Genomic DNA, 17,963 nt, shown 5'->3' with positions numbered 1-17,963 from the left:
GATGTGAATGATGATACTTAGATGAATGTGATAAAAATACGTATTTCGCAACCAATAGTCCGCAAAATGGATGTTTTAATGTTTACTAAATGTTGTACATGTGCACATGTTTAAATCTGACTATGTACTGAATAATACAGAAAATAAATAACAATGTACATTAAATGTGCTTTGTCTCAGAAACAGTTAGGAATAGGGCATATGTTCATATGAAGTTTTTGCTTTAAATGATCGCCCCTGCATATCCCTGAATACTGACAATTCCTCCTCAGACACTTCGTGTACACAATCTTTTGTTCTGTAATTTCAACACTACACCTGATTTTCTTTTTTTTTTCCTCAGGGAGTTACTTTGCATGTAAAGAAGAAGTATTTTACACCATTCCCGATTTTTAATTAAGCTTTTTGCGATAAATTTCCCTGAAAGTATTGCTCTAACAAGATCCAAATATGAGATGTTCCTTCGATTTCCTTTTAAACTTGTTCAGTTCCTTTTTATGCTAAGAGGCAGTCTAATCCTTTCTTTCCAGCTCCTATGGAAGTGACATCTAGGCAACCTGTGCTATTTTTTTTAAGGCCAGTTGACACTGGTCATCACACCATGGTCTTCTGTCAGCATGTGTACATGTTGTAATTATGTCCTAACCCCCCTCCTCCCCCCCCATAGCCAAAGCAAATTTCATAAAGTATGTTCTTGAACACATTTGTGGGGCAAACTGCAGAGAAGTGTAACAACATTTCAAATCATCAATATTTATTTGCGAACAAAAAAATATACAGACACATCAGATAATGCCTATAAAGGAATAAATAGAACCTGTTTCCCTTTCCATTATATTTTTCTTTTTTACAAAACTAAAAACGTCATAAGCAATTGTATATTCCTCCTTCATTGCTCTTGAATTCTTCACTTAAATTTTACTTAAGTAGTTAAACTTGCTTCATCAACTTACATTCTTCTTTATTCATAGTGTGGTCAGCACCGCTGTTCTTTTACTATAAAACCTAAATCGCTTGTTGCTTTCAGAAAGTTGATCTCGTTTGTGGAAGAACACTCAATGGGAAAAATATCCAAGTCGTCATAGAACACATTTACAGGTTGCGATGAAAATAAAGCACAGTAATAAAAATAACGATTAAGGAAACACAGAAGTAGTAAATCCACAAGTATAACTTTACAAGTACGGCGAAAATAGCAGACAATGTCACTGTCAAAACTTCATTTATCAGCAACTTTGATGGGACGCGAAGTGCCGATCTGTTGACGGCCCAAATGACTGCTGCAATTTGAAATGCCTTGTGGAATATTTTGGTGTGACATGACAGGACGTGAAGGCCAGTGTGAATTCACTTTGCGGTTATTATTATTATTAGTCGAATTAATTACAATATTATCAAATTTGATTTTTATATATTTTGAAGTGTATGAATAGTCTTTCAGTCTTAATTTACAAATCTTGTAAATTGTAAGTCAGTAGTAGCGTTAACTTACGTCGATTTTTGCGTTATCTATGCAATTGAGATTTATGCAATTTAGTTATATGCTTCTTCTTCCGCCATAAGTACTTCTCATTTTTGACCGTGAATTCAATATTGATTTTTATCAGACTTCCTCTTCAGATGCAGGCTGCTACAGTGAAATGACGTTAGCGTAATACGCGGAAGGAAATTAAAACTTTCGTGGTTGTACGCTAATAAGAATCCTCACATTCCATATTTTCATTAAAATTATTATTCAGGTATCACATATTGTACTACACACTTCTCTCAAAAATAAGTCTTCTCCCTACGACGACTAAAGACAGAGTCTATAAAATAATTGACAAAACAATTAAACAAAGTTTCCATCATTTGCCATTCTCCTTCCGGTGTAACAAAATACATTATTTCCAACGCATACAGCGGTCGCGCTAGCGTTTATTATCATTGGTTTTTAACTTTTGTCGTAGTGTGTTAGGGCTCTTTCTTATGTATCTATATAACTTCTGTTCTTCACACGCTTCTTCAAACTATGTAAGTAGGTTTTTCAGGATAGTTGACATCTTTCTTTAAACATCTGCTAAATTCAAGTGTTTCAGCTTTTCTATGAACCACTTCTGCGAGTCAAGCAAAACTGTGAACAGTCATGCTGTTCTTCCTTGAATATGTTCAGTATAGCCTGGTGACCCAACAAATTTTAGCAATATTCTAAGGAAGGTCCCACAAATGTTTTGTAAGTAGTCTCCTTTGATCCTAACTGTACTTTCAAGCATCAAAACTGACATGTTACAAATTTTTAGCTGTTGGAAAGGAGGGTAACGGTCATTTAGCACCCTAACAGAATGTAATGGAACATCTATGCATTTCAAATAATAAAATTTACACAGGCCCTTAACAGAACAGAAAATGATGTGACAGAACGAGACATCAGAGTCTTGGCGGCTCAGGAAGAAAGTTTCGATGTTGACATTTTGGACGGGGGGCAGGGGCTCGTCGTCTACTGTCATCTGAAGTTAACTCACTTTCAACATAATCCTTTTTTAATCATAGTACTGGATTTTGTGTTTCTGAGTCTTCTTAGTTTTACTATTATTATTTTGCTTTATTTGTATGATGCAATTCAAATGTTCCAGAACGAATTGGATATTTTTTTCATAGAGAATTCTGCCACAAAAGAAACAAGGTAAATGGAAACAAAAAAACATTTTGATTTTACAATACTTGGAGAACATGATTGGTGAGGGAGTTTTCATTGAATAAAATTTTTTGTAATGAAAATGTCAGCTTTATTGAAGGAGAAAATTTCAGCTTCTTCGACATTATTTGATACTTAGAACTAAGTGCAATGAATTAGGTAAGCAGGTTACATGTATTATGTCGATGATATGAAATGTTTGGATAACACTTTTTGTTGTTCCTTTTCTTAGCCGATTCCTACACAAAGTTTATAAAGAACAGACAGTCTGAAGTTTATTTAATTGTGATACTATATTTCGACGTTTATGTCTTGGGTGGTATCTCATAATATTAATTCATCGTTCAGTGTTGTGCCAAGAGAAAAGATATTGAGATCATATTCCATCTAGTGTGAGTCCACTTTAATGTGACAATAGTGGCACTTGCATGCTATTCTGTTGATGTCTAGTATGACTTGGGCATTGGTCACAAATATTTTTGGATTTGTATGACACCTGCTTGCACAAAAACTTTGCAGTACACCAAAACTGTTAAATATAAGGGTAAAACTGTAGCAAACTCGTGTTTTATATCACAGGCTTGTAAATTATATTTTCTCGATTTTTTCCTCTTATTTTTCCATTAGCACACAATAATATTAAACATTTTAGTGTGTTTATTTGGTGTATTTGATATATATGAAACAAATATTTTACAGAAAAAATCTCTTTAAATGGCATGTCAATGGTAAGAATTAATGAAAAATTCTCAGAAACACACATCAAATGGGAAAGAAAAGCTGCTGCAGATCACATATCAACTTGCTATACTCAGAGGACATATCTATATGCAAATAAATTCAAAACTCGATACCCTCATGGTTGCTTAAAAAAATGTAAGATCGGTAATAGAAGTGTCAAATTAGTGTTATTAGCAAGCATAACAATTTAGAGCATAACAATCCATCAGTTCGAAAAATCCTTAGAAATTTGGTTTTAAAAGGCAGTAAATGGATCAAAGTAGCCTACACAGTAACTCAGTGATCTTGCTGCCACCAGAATCGAGACTGACATACACAATGGCGAAATTCTGAACTCGATTTTCTAAAACAGTTTCATTGCGCAAATCACAGTTCCTCCATTCAACCATTGTATGCATACTGAGTGGTTCATTTGACATAAGGATCCTACAGTACAAAGTTTTCAACATTTCGTCAGGTGAGGAAAGACAACTACAAATTATGGGATATTTGTACAGATCTATATAGATTATTCAAAACAACTCAGTTCCTTGGTTCCAGCAGATAGCTACAACATGGAAGCAATTCAAGCAGATGTCAAGATGAAAAAGTATCTTACTGTAAATCATGAGAAAAAACAAAACCTATTTGCTTTGCAGCTATTGCATAAATCAACTACTGAAAGATTTATTTAATGCCACAGCTCCTCTCACTTAACATTACACGATATTGTATTCCTTCGAGTCGTATTTTCTTTGCTAAAAACAATCAAACTGACTAACTAACATGTTCATATACACCGAAAATATTTCTTTCTACTTTCAATTAGTAAATAAAAATAAGTCTTCAGTTTAAAACTTGATAAAATACGCAATGTACTCTTAATTTTTGTAAATATTTATTGAAGATGTATATCTACATGCTGTAAGATATAAAAATACGCAAAAAAGAGATCTTAGATATTGCCATCATGGCATAATATGAATTAGAGTGTTCATTACACTTCAACATTTTGAAAAAATCAAGAGTTAACAGAAGAAGTTAGATTCACAATCGTTCAATTTACATAATCTTATGTGATTTTTTATTGCTTAGAATTTATCTGGATGAATTATGAGGCATCCAGCATCATTTTCATACTGGCATTCGCTGCTGTGAGCGACATGTAATGCGGACACCACAAACGATGTGCTAGGATATCGATCATATCGGTTTATCTGAACATATCATTTTGTAAACACTCATCTACTGGTAGTGCATGGGACTGGGATCTACTGTCTGGTAATCTAATTTTGGCTTTGCCTATATTGTATTTGTAAAAATATGAAGTAAATAAGTGCATGAGTATTCAAATAAAATTGATGGCTGTCTGTGTCATAAAAGTTGCATTGTGGTACACATAAATTTATCATTTTCAACTAAACACCACCAGCATAGAGTCTGCAGTATAGGACACAAGGAAAAATAAGAAGCTGTAAACTAATTTTCAAAATTTAATTTACAAGTGTGAGAAGAGTAAAACAGAGTTGTCAGAGGAGATTGAGGTGGTATGTAGTCAGGAAGTAGTTACTAATATTCAGGAAGATTTCAACCAATATTACACTAATACAAGGTTTAGAAAATAAATCTAATTAGTAAAAGATTCATTCAGAAAATGAGATTTCAGGTAATAGAAAAAGGATTAAGCAAATGTTTATGAAGGTAAATGAACTGGGAACTTCTGTTGCCCAGTAAGTGATTAATGCTGAGTAGCTGTAATGGTACATAACCTGTTGGGGTCGGCGAGGCAGAAGATGTCAGGTTATTATTAAGGCACAAGGAAGATCAGATAGAAATTAATAGGACAATAAGGGAGATAGCACAACCATTAAATGAGATGTTGTCAAAGATAGAGTAGAAACTAGGAGACAATGTTACAGAAGGTCATTGTTATGGTAGAAATCTTGTACCTGATAATGATGTGGATTCATGTCATGAAGATGAGCCAAATCCTATGTATTATTGTGAGAAGAGGAGAACTCACCACAATCTCAGAGATTTCAGTCATGAAAAGTGTATTGTGGAGGAATGCCTGGTTTTGTTTACAATAATTTCTTATTTTTCAAAAAGTTTTAAATCTTCTGAAATACAACAAACAGTATTAATCCTCATACTGGGTTGCAGTAGTTTATTTTTACACCTCCACCTACTTGGGCTGCTGGTTACAAGACTGAAATTGTGTGTGGTCTTCGGAGGTGAATCTGTGATATGTGTACAAACACTGATAAGAAATTATGAATCTTATTCAGAATTGAGGCAGTTGTTCTTGTCTTTATATTATCCTCAAGGAGCACAAGACATTATCAGGCATGTCTCAATAATGCAATTTCTTACAGTACTACGGAATTGATTCAAACCTGTCGTGTGAAACTTACTTTACATTTACCTCAGATTATTCTTCCTTTTCGAATCAAAAGTTACTTAGAAGGTTTCTAAAGTTTATTACAAGAGCTGGAAAGTGACAGTAGTAATGAAAATAGTGTTGGTCTTAGGCAGATCCAAAGCTACAGAGTAGCAGCAATTATGATCATTGGCAATGTGATTGGTGATATGACAGATTTGGAAATGATGGGTGGAGGCATTAGGTCAAAGGACCCAATCAGAATGGGAACAGTGATTATAGGAGATATAGAGAAAGTTGGCACTGTAGGTGTTTTGATCATAACAGAAGTAGCAGAGGAAATGGTGGAAGCAGTATCTGAAACAATGTAGTTTGGATTCACATATTGTGCAAGTGCAGTCAGCTGTTCCAAGGAACAATGTGCATGAGGACACCCTGCTGCTACGTGATAGACAAATACAGCCTGGAGCTGTATTTCGAATTTTGAATATGTAAGGGAACGTTTGCTTAGTAGGATATAGGGAACTGTAAATTCTTTGGTGAGACTAGTGCTTCAGTTGGATATTAATGGATTTGGTTTGTCTTGTGTTCTTGATACAGGTAGTCTGGTGTCTGTGTGGAGTGAGTAGGTTTTTCAGAAGTCTAAAAGTGTAGGTTCATAGCTAATTCTTCCTTTAAAGTGGACTGAGTTGAAAGGAGCAATTGCTGGAAAAAGTGTAGAAGTGAGGAGACAAGTGGGGTCTGAATTTCTTTGTCAAGGTAATAGGTTTTCTGCAAGTTCTGTAACGAGGTTAGCGATAAACGCGATTTTATAGGTCGACTTTTATTTCAACAACCATGCTTCGAAGCGTTCTTAAAGAGTAATGAGTGACACTGAAGGTGAGTTTTGATGAATGTGCATTTTGGAAGAAGAGTTTGAACCACTGTCTTAATTTCCCACCAGGTCTACAATGTTGTTTAAGTCGAAGCACGTTATGAGTGGCCATAGTGCTAATGTATAGTTGTTTTAGACTGCAAGTTACACATTCGTACTTTCCGAAAGATATGGACTCACATTGACTGTGGTGAGGGGGCAAATGAGTTAGTGAAATAGAAACTATTTGGTGATAGCGAAGTTATCTTCGGTGTCTTCTGAACATCCTAGTATAGGAGTATAAGAGATTCTTTGTCAGGCCATATAGTATTCCACTGATTTACAAAGAAAGAATTGAGGGGGACTGAACCTGCTGTAAGTATTTATAATAATCAGTTGTTGGTATTGCCTAAGAAAGAAGATAGCATGTGATGGTGTTCGATCCCAGACAAATTAATACAATCATAGGACCAGAGGCTGACATTAGACGAGTTTTTGCAAAAATTTCATGTTATTGAGGTTCTGTCTTCTATGACTTTGCATGGAGGCTTAATTATTAAATGAATGCAATAATTTTAGTATCTGTGTGTCCGGTTACAAAGTCTAGTAACCGGTTGGCCCTGACTAATATCAGTATGCAATCCGACTGCATAAAATAACAATAAAGAATGAAACGAAATTTCCATTAACACAATTGATTAATTAAGTCCCCTGCAACTATAAAAGCTACAAAACAACAAAGCACAAGTGTAACTGTTCTGTGTGTGGAAGTGTGATTCAATGTACACGTATCTGGCACGATTCTTCCTCAATACGACAAGAAATTTTAAACATCATTTACAATGAACTAACTGAAAAACCAGAAATACGATTATTGCACATAGAAACCAGAATTACAAGTCTAATACATGAACACGAGCCAGATGCTTTGTTGACTGGACCTGTGACCAAGAGACATTCTTATTTAGGATATTTGAAATAAAAGAAAATTTTTTACCTCTATATATACTGACGAAAAATACACTATGATCATTGCAACATCTTCCATATATCCATTACACCAACCAAACAGCATATGCTCTCTCACAGAAGAACAACTGCACGCGGCATGCTCTCAACTAGTACTGCTCTCGACATCCTCAACAAACACTTCCCATTACAACCTCTGAACTACAACTGCCCTCGACATTCTCTGAACAACCACTGCCAGTGGAGACGGCGGAATAATACCCTTTCGTGCAATCTCTGGCACTGTGACTCAGTGTAGCCACCTTTCATATACCCCTCCTCCACGGGCTAGAATTTGATGGTATTTTGGCCAGCATTGGTGGAGAAAATACCAACAAATTCGTCAAAAAAAATACAGACAAAAATAAAAAAATTATATTAATAAGTAAATATCACATAACTAAATAAATTTTGGCTTTGCACTGGCTCTTCAATAACCTAATATATAAAATACAGTGAGAAATACAAATGCTTGCATACATGTGATTTTACATAATAGTTTGCACAAGTATTATTTAGTCAATGTCACCAGCAATGACGAATAGGTGCAGGTAAGAGTCTCATAAATTTCATGAACAGTAAATACACAAAAAAATCCGTTTATACAAATATTCACATAAAATCTTTTCAGTAGTTCAATAAACAAGTAGCACTCCTCAGAGTAGTTGACAGCTCCAACAGTGGCACCCAGTAATGGTCAACAGATGCAAATAACAGTCTCATACCATTTCGTGAGCAGTATTTAAACAACTCCAACAGTGGCACCCAGCAATGTTGAACAGGTGCAGACAGCAATAAGTGACATCATTTCAGTAGAGGCAGTTACATCAGTGGCACCTAGCAATGTTGAACAGGCGCAGACACCAACAAGTGACATCATCTCAGTAGAAGCAGTTACATCAGTGGCTCCCAGCAATGTTGAATAGGTGCAGACACCAACAAGTGACAACATCTCAGTAGAAGCAGATCCAACAGTGGCACCCAGCAATGTTGAGCAGGTACAGACACCAACAAGTGACATCATTTCAGTAAATGCAGTTCCAACAGTGGCACCCAGCAATGTTGAACAATGCAGGTACCAGTCCATAATATTCACTATCACTAATTAAACAGTTCATCAGAGTTCATCAGCAGTAATTAAACATATCCAAGTGGCACCCATCAATGTTGAACAAGTGCAGGTAACAGTCCATAATATTCACTATCACTAATTAAACAGTTCATCAGAGTTCATCAGCAGAAATTAAACATTTCCAAGTGGCACCCACCTATGTTAATACGCGTAAGCACGAACAACAGTTTGAATGCACACACAATTGCTTTTACAAAATTATTATCAATGCTCTTACATTAGCATACAAATTATAATAAACACACAAATGATATCAGATAACTGTCATATTAACTATTACAAACACACAAATATCGTAAACCTATAATATTTATGGGTGTCAGCGCAAGCCACAACAAACAAGTAAAATAATATGTAGGAGATATGTCGGAACCAATTATTTGGGATTAGGAAAGGAAAACATGCAAAACACACTCACTCATCTTTCATCCACATTTAAGTACTGCTGTGTAATTGAATACTGTGTAAATGCAATTCTGTCAAAATTTTATGTTCAACATGTGTATCAAGTAGTAGTGGTAACAGTCTATAACAGTCAATAATAGTTAGTCAAAGTCATAGTCATCATGTCAAGACCAATGTTTGCCAAGCCAAATCAAAATGTACAGATGCTGAATAAATGTTAGTGTGCCAAGATATGCAAATACTTCCTCTCTCCAAAAGAAAGTATATACTGCTTATTGATTTAACAAAGCGTATGTGTAGACAATCTTCCTTCCACTCAAGTGTTCTAGTCTGCCATCTTCATCCTCCTTGTTTCATATAAACCTACAAAAACAATGCTCCTCACTTACTTTATCTCTTATCCACCAAAACTCCAATAATATTCAGCATCACATAGTCTTAATACTTCAATAATACCTCTTACGCCGATACATATAAACCTTATCATCAATATCATTTACCTTACCTCTTGTCCACCAAAACTGCAATAATCGTCAACTTCAAACAGTCTCAATACCTCAATAATACCTCTTCAATGCGTCGATACAGATAAACCTTATCACCAATATCATTTCACCTCCATAACAACTCTTTCCTCTAGTCAGTCTCCTCGAACAATTACAGATAAAATCCTAGTGCAAACTTCCATTCATCATCCCATACAATCCGAAGACACAATGTCCACACACAACCTGTGTGTAATCCACTTGACCCCAATCTTCTACTCATTATGAATTATAAAATACGTTTTGGTTACCTTGTCCATCATTAAATAAAAGAAATACGTACATGACCTCTAACAGCCTTTAGTTTGAATAACTTTCAGTAAGTAAGTACGAGTACAGAGTGTGAATGATCGTAATATTTCACAGTGTGTACACCACTTCGAGAATCATGGCAAAACAGAAGCAAACATGTGGAATATTTATTGTGTCAAGTGTCACTTGCTATTTCAATTGCTCACGAAGAATGCAGTGTAATAACTGTCAATGGTCTAAACCTAGTGTTGGTATTTCATGTCGTTAGCTTCCTTTGTATTAGCATAAATTTATACAGCTTCCATAAAACCTCCAGCTCATGTGACTTCAATGAAGGTTCTTGTACCAATGTCACTCGTAGAATTATAGCATTGTCTTATCTTAAAATATAAAGCACTGAGCTTAAGCAAAACATGCAATAGCGAGTAAATATACCAGTAGAGAACAGAATGTCAACAAGTGGATGTAGCATAACCCCTATAACGAGGCTCTGCCAAGCAAAAATCTATAATTAATACCATAGTGTGACCTAAACTCCATGTTCATACACAGTATATCAGCATTTCTATATACCAAATTAAAGAGTAGTTATGACAACAAAACAGAAATGTGTAAATATGCAATCTATATGCAAAGCAGCAAGTATATATCTTATATAATAAACAGGTCATTAGCATCATATCAGCATAAGCGAATAAATGTTCATGTGTAATCTTAATAAGTAAACATGAAGGCGCATGCAGATAAATCACAAAGTATAAATTACATACATAACCATATCAGCACAACTAATCAGGTAACAATTATAATTTAAATAAATAGGCACAGCAGACACATAATTTAAAAAAAATATTACATCAGTGAAAAAGCAGAGCAGCCAAGTGATGCATAATATACATAAGTAACAACCCTGTTCATTAATCAATCATTGTCAAAATCAGTTAACACAAAGTATAAATCTCGTAATCGCGAGCAGAAAATTACGTATAAAGTACATACCTAAGTGAAAATATGTTACATGAAAAATAAACTCAATTAATAGTTACCTTTTTAGTTTATAACTTTCTTCTTCGAAATAACATTCTTTCTGAAATTTTTTCGATAGCAAGACCCTTAACGTCGGACACACACAGAATTTACCTGAAGTTCTTAAATATTTTATGCAACTCTATCCTGAAAAAACTTGAACGTTAACAACATAATTTATCAAGTCACCATAGCTTTATACTTAATTTAATCGGAGAAATTAGACTGTGCATTCGCACTGAGCGCTCGATCAGCTGTAGGTATGCGTGACGTAGGAAGTAATTGTTTGCGGTCAACGACTGCCTTGTGCGGCGCGCAGTCTTGATTGTTGCTTTGAGTATGTGCCGCCGCCAGAACACGGCGCGGTATCCTTATATTCTCTGGGTGTTTACGTAACTGTTAGTTTCTCAAAAGTATGTCATTCCACAAAAATTTTAACGTTCGATATATGATGTATTCCCTTAGAGTGCCGGGATTTAAAAGTTTCTACTTCGACAGTGTTATCATGAATAATTTTTCGAACTCTATATGGATCGTTATAAAGCAGAAAAAATTTGCGACACAAGCCTTTTCCTTTGTGAGACAAACGATGAGAGTTAATTAACACCTTTTGACCAACTGAAAAGGTTTTTAAACGACCAGGACATTTAGCTGATTTCTCTCTTCTAGCAGCTGCAGATGCAATATTTTGTAGAGTCAGGTTGACGACTTCAGAATGCCGCAGTTTCCGTGTAGGCGGAAAAGGAACGATTTCAGAAATGCGATCTGTCTATGCTTTATTTTTTAATATCAATATAGGCGGTAAAGAAGTTGAAACATAGGGAGTTCATTCAGAATGTTTTTAAAAATATGAAGATACTGATCCCACACTCTGTGATTCTTATGACAATAAAGAAACAATTTATCGATTTCCTTCATCCATCACTCTGAAGCGTTAGATTGAGGGTGAAAAAGTGAAATGAAAATTGGTTTAATCTTACGACGCCCTTAGAGTACGAAGCGAAATTTTAGAGCGAAACTTGATCCATTATCTGATATAACTTTATCAACATGACACATTTCTTTAAGAAAAAGTTTGATGAAAGCATTAGATACTGAACGAGCTGTTACTTTGCGTAAAGGTGTAAAACACACGTATTTTGATGTCAATTCCACTGCTGCCAAAATGTACGCAAAACTATTAGTAGAACGAACCAATGGACCGAACAAATCGACTGCAGCCATCTCCTTTAATTTCGGTGGAATGATAGGAAACAACGGTTCTCTGTGAGAAACAGTGGGCGGCTTAGGCTTTTGACATAATTTGCATTTGGCAAGAACAAATCGAATGCGTTTTTCCATATTACTGAAGTAGCAATTTTCTCGTAATTTATGAAAGCATTTTCTGGGACTAAAGTGTGCATAACTGAAATGTGTATACCAAATCAATTTATTAACCCACTCATCAGGAATGCAAACTAACCAAACAGAGTTGTCAACAGATTTTCGTTTAAAAAGAATATCATTGCGAACTAAATCATACTGTCTAATCGCTATGCTTTCCTTTCTCCTCCACTTCTCCTTAACGTCCTTCCAGATTGGATCCTTGCTTTGCTCCTTAGCGATGTCCTGGAGCGAAGACGAAATAAAATTTTCAAACACAACTCCTTGAATATACATCAAACAATAATTGTTTTCTTTGCAGTCCTCCTCAGCACTTTGTTTCAAACCCATAGGTGCATGTGATAAAGCATCAGCAATAATATTTGAAGAACCCTGTATGTAAACAATACTAAAATCAAATTCCTGTAGATACAGTGCCCATCGGGAAAATCTTCCATGTGTTAATTTTGTTGTCATAAGAAATTTCAGAGCTCGATCATCGGTGTAAACCTTAGTATGTCTGCCATACAAAAAGAGGCGAAATGTTGTGAAAGCCCAAACAACAGCCAAGGCTTCAAGTTCCGTAATCGAATAATTCTTTTCTGATTTAGAGAGAACACGGCTTCCAAATGCAATAGTTTTCTGTACTACAACGCCGTTTTCTTCTATCTCTTGAAATAAATGTGCACCTAGTCCTTTGTATGATGAGTCTATCGCCAAACAAAAATCCTTAGATAAATCCGGATGTGAAAGAAGTGGAGCAGCAACTAAAGCATCACGAAGTTGTTCAAATTCTGATTGAACTTCCTTATCCCAACACCAATTAGAATTCCTTCCAGATAGTTCACATAAACGAGGTGTGGCCAAATTGTCCAATCTAACAAAGCGTCTAAGAAAATTACGAACATCAAGGAAACTACGAACATCACCTTTGCAGTAGGAACAGCATAATTACAAATAGCGTCTAGTTTCTCTGGATCAGGAAGAATACCTTCTGTAGAAATAATATGACCAAGAAATTTCACCTGAGAACGACCGAATTCAGATTTTTCCAAGTTCACTGCTATGCCAGCTCTTGCAAAAATACGTAATAATGAATCCAAAATTTTGTTATGCTCATTCCAAGAACGTTTAGCAATAAGAATATCGTCAACATATGAAGTAATATTATTACGAAGATAAAAAGGTAAAATTTCGTTTAAACTACGAATGAATGCTGCTGAAAATACAGTAAGTCCAAACGGTAATTTCCTAAATCACTTTTGGGTAAAATAGTTATTTTTTACCGACTCCTTTTCTATATAGATTGATAATTGAAGAGTTGTTTTGATAGATACAAAGAATAATAAAAGAGTAGGCAGCAGTGCCGAAAACTAAAAGGGAAATAGCACCACTACTGCTCGGGGCCCTGTGCATGCTACGGCACATATTCACTTAGTGTAGTGAATCCCTTGAGGACTTAAATAGCCACACATAGATTCCAGTTTGTGACTTAGTGGCCAATTTGGCGGAAGTGCGTACATAAATTGATCTAACCATGAACATGGATGTATGTCATTATCAGAATTGCGAAAGATCTTAAATTTCTGAACAGTTAAAAAGTGTTTATAGTCAAAGTTTTCGCCTCGTGGCGACAAAGATCTACCGCATCTGTTCCAGTCCGAATGTCGATTATTGTCAAGTTCGCGCGCCTGACGCTCTGTTGTTGCATCTCGTAAATGAAATAAATTATTTTCTTCAAAACCCGCTGCTATTGGTGATTCTAAATTTTTTCTACTGTCTTTTCCTACGATTTCGCTTTCAATTTGTTTAACTTGCTTTTGTAGATTAGATTAGATTAGATTAATACTTGTTCCATAGATCATGAATACGACACTTCGTAATGATGTGGAACGTGTCAGGTTAATGAAAGATGTCTGTACAAGATATTACATTACACAAAATATTGCATGACACTAATGCTTAAGTTAGTTTTTTTCCTTCCCTTAATTTATATCTAAAAATTCAGCCAATGAGTAACACCTCAAATTCCCTTTTAACGCACTCACTAAATTTTCCTTGATATTCAACACGTTTATTTATGTTCTGCTACTCTTCGGTTTCTGCAAATGGCAGTGGAGCCGTATCATCTGAATCTCTATCCCCATTTAAACTAAGACTTGTCAATTTCTCTGAAATCTCCTCAACTCTTTCTGATAAGTCACCTATTTGTCCTTTCTGTTTATTTACGTCTTTCGTAAGTGTCGCGACTTGGGTTTCAGTATTGACACATTTAGTAGTTATTTATTCTGTCTTTTGGTACGGATTCATCGATTCTTTCAAATATTTCTTCCTTATCGTGTGCACGTTGAAGATTTAACTCTGAAAATTTTTGTACTATCACACGCTCTCTTTCTTCCTGTTCTCTATCCTGTTCCTTTTGTCTAACTTCTATTGAAATTAATCTATTATTGCGAGCATTCAAAATCGATTATACTTCGTCTCTAATTTATTTCCTTAATTCATCTTTCATATTTTTAAAACATGTCCCTATTCGTGAGTCTAATCATGTTTCCATTGCCTACAGGTAATCTGTTGTGTAATTCCAGCCTTTGTGTATTGTTTCCTCCCACTTGTATTGCTAGTCTTCTATCACACATTGGCGTAGGACATTCCAGTAATTCGTACTTGGGATTGCAGTCCAGATGGTATGCCCTGTCACAATAGCTTCTTTGGCTAAGCGATCGATAGCTTTACTGCCAGCCTTTTTCGCGCACGTTGGTTCCAACACTTCGATAATCCTGTTTACAGTGGGGTTTTGAGCCAAACAGGTGCTACAATTTTTAGGTTAAGAATCACAGAAAAGCAAATGTAGAGACACAGACATCTGGAAACTGAAATGAAGCACTCTAACCAGAATGAGGCCATTCTTTCCAACACTTTGAAATGTTATTGTAGTAATGGTACTGTCTGGTACATCACCACCAAATTCTTCCCAGATTTTTGGAGCTCAATCTTGTAACGCTCGAACCACATTTTATCGTAAATACGGAGTAGGTATTGTCCTTCATATGGCAGAAATAATAGCATATTGTAGTGGGTAGTATCTGGGCTGGAGGCAGTATTTTTACCAGAGTAGAAAGCTCGCTGCAGCTTGACCACTGGGAATAGCTGTAGAAGAGGGTGACTGTCGTCGGAATTTGGATCCTCTGTGCTAGGCAGATGTTTGATGGATGGAGATGTCTGCTCTTGTAATATCTTTTCAATAACACAACTCATAGGCAGCAAATTGTATTGGCGAGGTATCGAGAATTTCTTGAAGCTTTGCATCTCGTTCTTGGAACATCTGTTAAATAACACAACTGACAGGCGGCGAATTGTAATGGCGAGGCATCGAGGTTTTCTGGAAGCTCTTCATCTTCTTCCCATACACTTGTCATTGTAGTGTCCTTAGTTATAGAGTTGTAGAGGTTTTACCAACTCGTCATGTTCTTAGTTTTCAAAACCTTCTTTGTTTCCACTTGTATTTTTTGCAGAATGATGTAGTTTTGTTGAGTGCTATGTATCTTATATTTACTGAGGGCTTCCTTGGGCTCTCAGATGGCTCACTGACATTCAGTATACCACCACAAAGGAATAGCTATGTTTGTAATGCCAAACGGCTTCTTTTGAGCAATTGCCTATACTGCAAGCTTTCTAATGTACTGTGATAATTTGGAACAGTTGTAAACTAGATCTCTGGATGCCTCTCATTGTAGGAGTCTCACTTTTAATCTGTAAAAATATTTATTCCAGTCAACTTTCCCAATGATACATCTCTGTGCAGGGTAGATCCAGCGTGGTTCTTCCTCAGCACCAGGTGAAGTCAGAAAAATTGGCAAGTGATTGGAACCCAAGAGACTTACTCTTACTTCCCAGTTGGTTAGTAGCTCTACATAAGGCAATTCGAAGCTCAGCTCTATCTCATCTTGTCCGTAATGGTGAGGTTACTCTTGTGGGGGACACATCATTCAGCAGCGCTAGGTTTTCGTCTTCTAGGATTGTCGTTCTGATCACCATACTTACATCTTCATGATGTCTGATGGGTATTAAAGTCCCCACTACATACAGCGTATGACCAAATTGTTGTATCAGAGATGTCATATCAGCGCCTATTAAGAGAGTGTTAAGTGACCTGTAGACAGCCATTGTGATCAAGTCAAATTCTGAAGTATGTGTGGTATTACTGCAGCTTGTATGTCTTGGTTGTTGCAGTTAAGTTTAAGAATATCATAAGTACAGCTTCTCCTCCGTATCCATCGTTTATGCCGCTTTTAATGACATTGTAATCAGGAAAGTGGAGTCCTCTGTAGGCTTTAACTGTATTTCAGAAATGACACAGAATGAGAATTTGTGTGTTTTAGTGTAGCAGAAGACTCTCCTCGGATCTAAGTGACCTAGCATAAGATTGTAGTATCCTCTTGGCAACTTTCACCATCATTTAGAGTAACTGAAGAGAGCAGATCAGTAACACTAAGTCCAGTACTCTCTGCTGCAGTGTGAGCTTCCACATTTATGGCTGGAGCAACTTGTTGCAGAATACTAAGCATGAAGGTATGGATGTAATTAATTACAAGGTTTTTCCTGTTTTTACTGATCAGTATGGCATCAGTATGGATCTTCCGTTGGGGCTGCACTGACCAGAACACTTACTACTACTAGAATCAGACTGGATGGCCTGACATCAATGACAACCATACATCTGCAGAGATTACAGGAAATGGTCTGATCTGCAGACCAAGGTACAATTGCATACAAGCGAAATATCTTCCTTGCAGTTGAGAAGAATAAATTTAGCTCTACCGGTGACATGTAGTCAAACTGTAACGAACTGCATTGCAACCTGGATCTAGGTTACTTGAAATTTCTAATATTTGCTGGTGTATGGGTTTCCGCATGCTTTACTGAAGCAAGAAGAACTGCATTTGTCAATTCCCCATGTATTATACAAGTTATTCATTGTGACAGTAGCTGATGATTCATGTTAAAAACCAGATCCTCTGTAACTGAAAAGACTGCTTGTCTGAGTGCATCAGAATAAACTTGTCCTTACCTTTCTGGTGTACCAATTAACTCGAATCGTTGCCCACAAGACTAAGGAACAGTTCTCTTTATTAAAATGAGAAACAATTTAAGATATCTGTGTCACAATATTTAATGTTTTATTTACAAAACCTTGAAGAGTGTAACTATTTTTTGCCTGAAGATGAGACATGAGTATTTGCTCTATAGACGTAGAGGTAAAATTTTATGAGCACTCAGTTTATTGTTGTTTTGATATTGTATTAGGACTGATAATTGTTTGAGGTTGTTGTGGTGTAAAGAATCTTGCTATTTTCTATGGTTCTCTAGTTCTGAAGTATTTACTGAGCACAAATTTCCTTTACTTTACATCTATGGTCACAAATTTTTTGTCGTCAGACTACTGGTTTCGGTGTATAATGACCATCTTCAGATCTGTTTTATAAAACATGTTCTAATGTACTGCAGCCATAGTGGTATCATATATATATATATATATATATATATATATATATATATATATTTGCCAATGCCACTAAGACTGCAGTAATTAGGATACGTTTCAT

This window comes from Schistocerca gregaria, chromosome 2 (genome assembly GCF_023897955.1).
Source record: "Schistocerca gregaria isolate iqSchGreg1 chromosome 2, iqSchGreg1.2, whole genome shotgun sequence".
Lineage (NCBI taxonomy): Eukaryota > Metazoa > Arthropoda > Insecta > Orthoptera > Acrididae > Schistocerca > Schistocerca gregaria.
Note: the sequence above shows the minus strand (reverse complement) of the source record.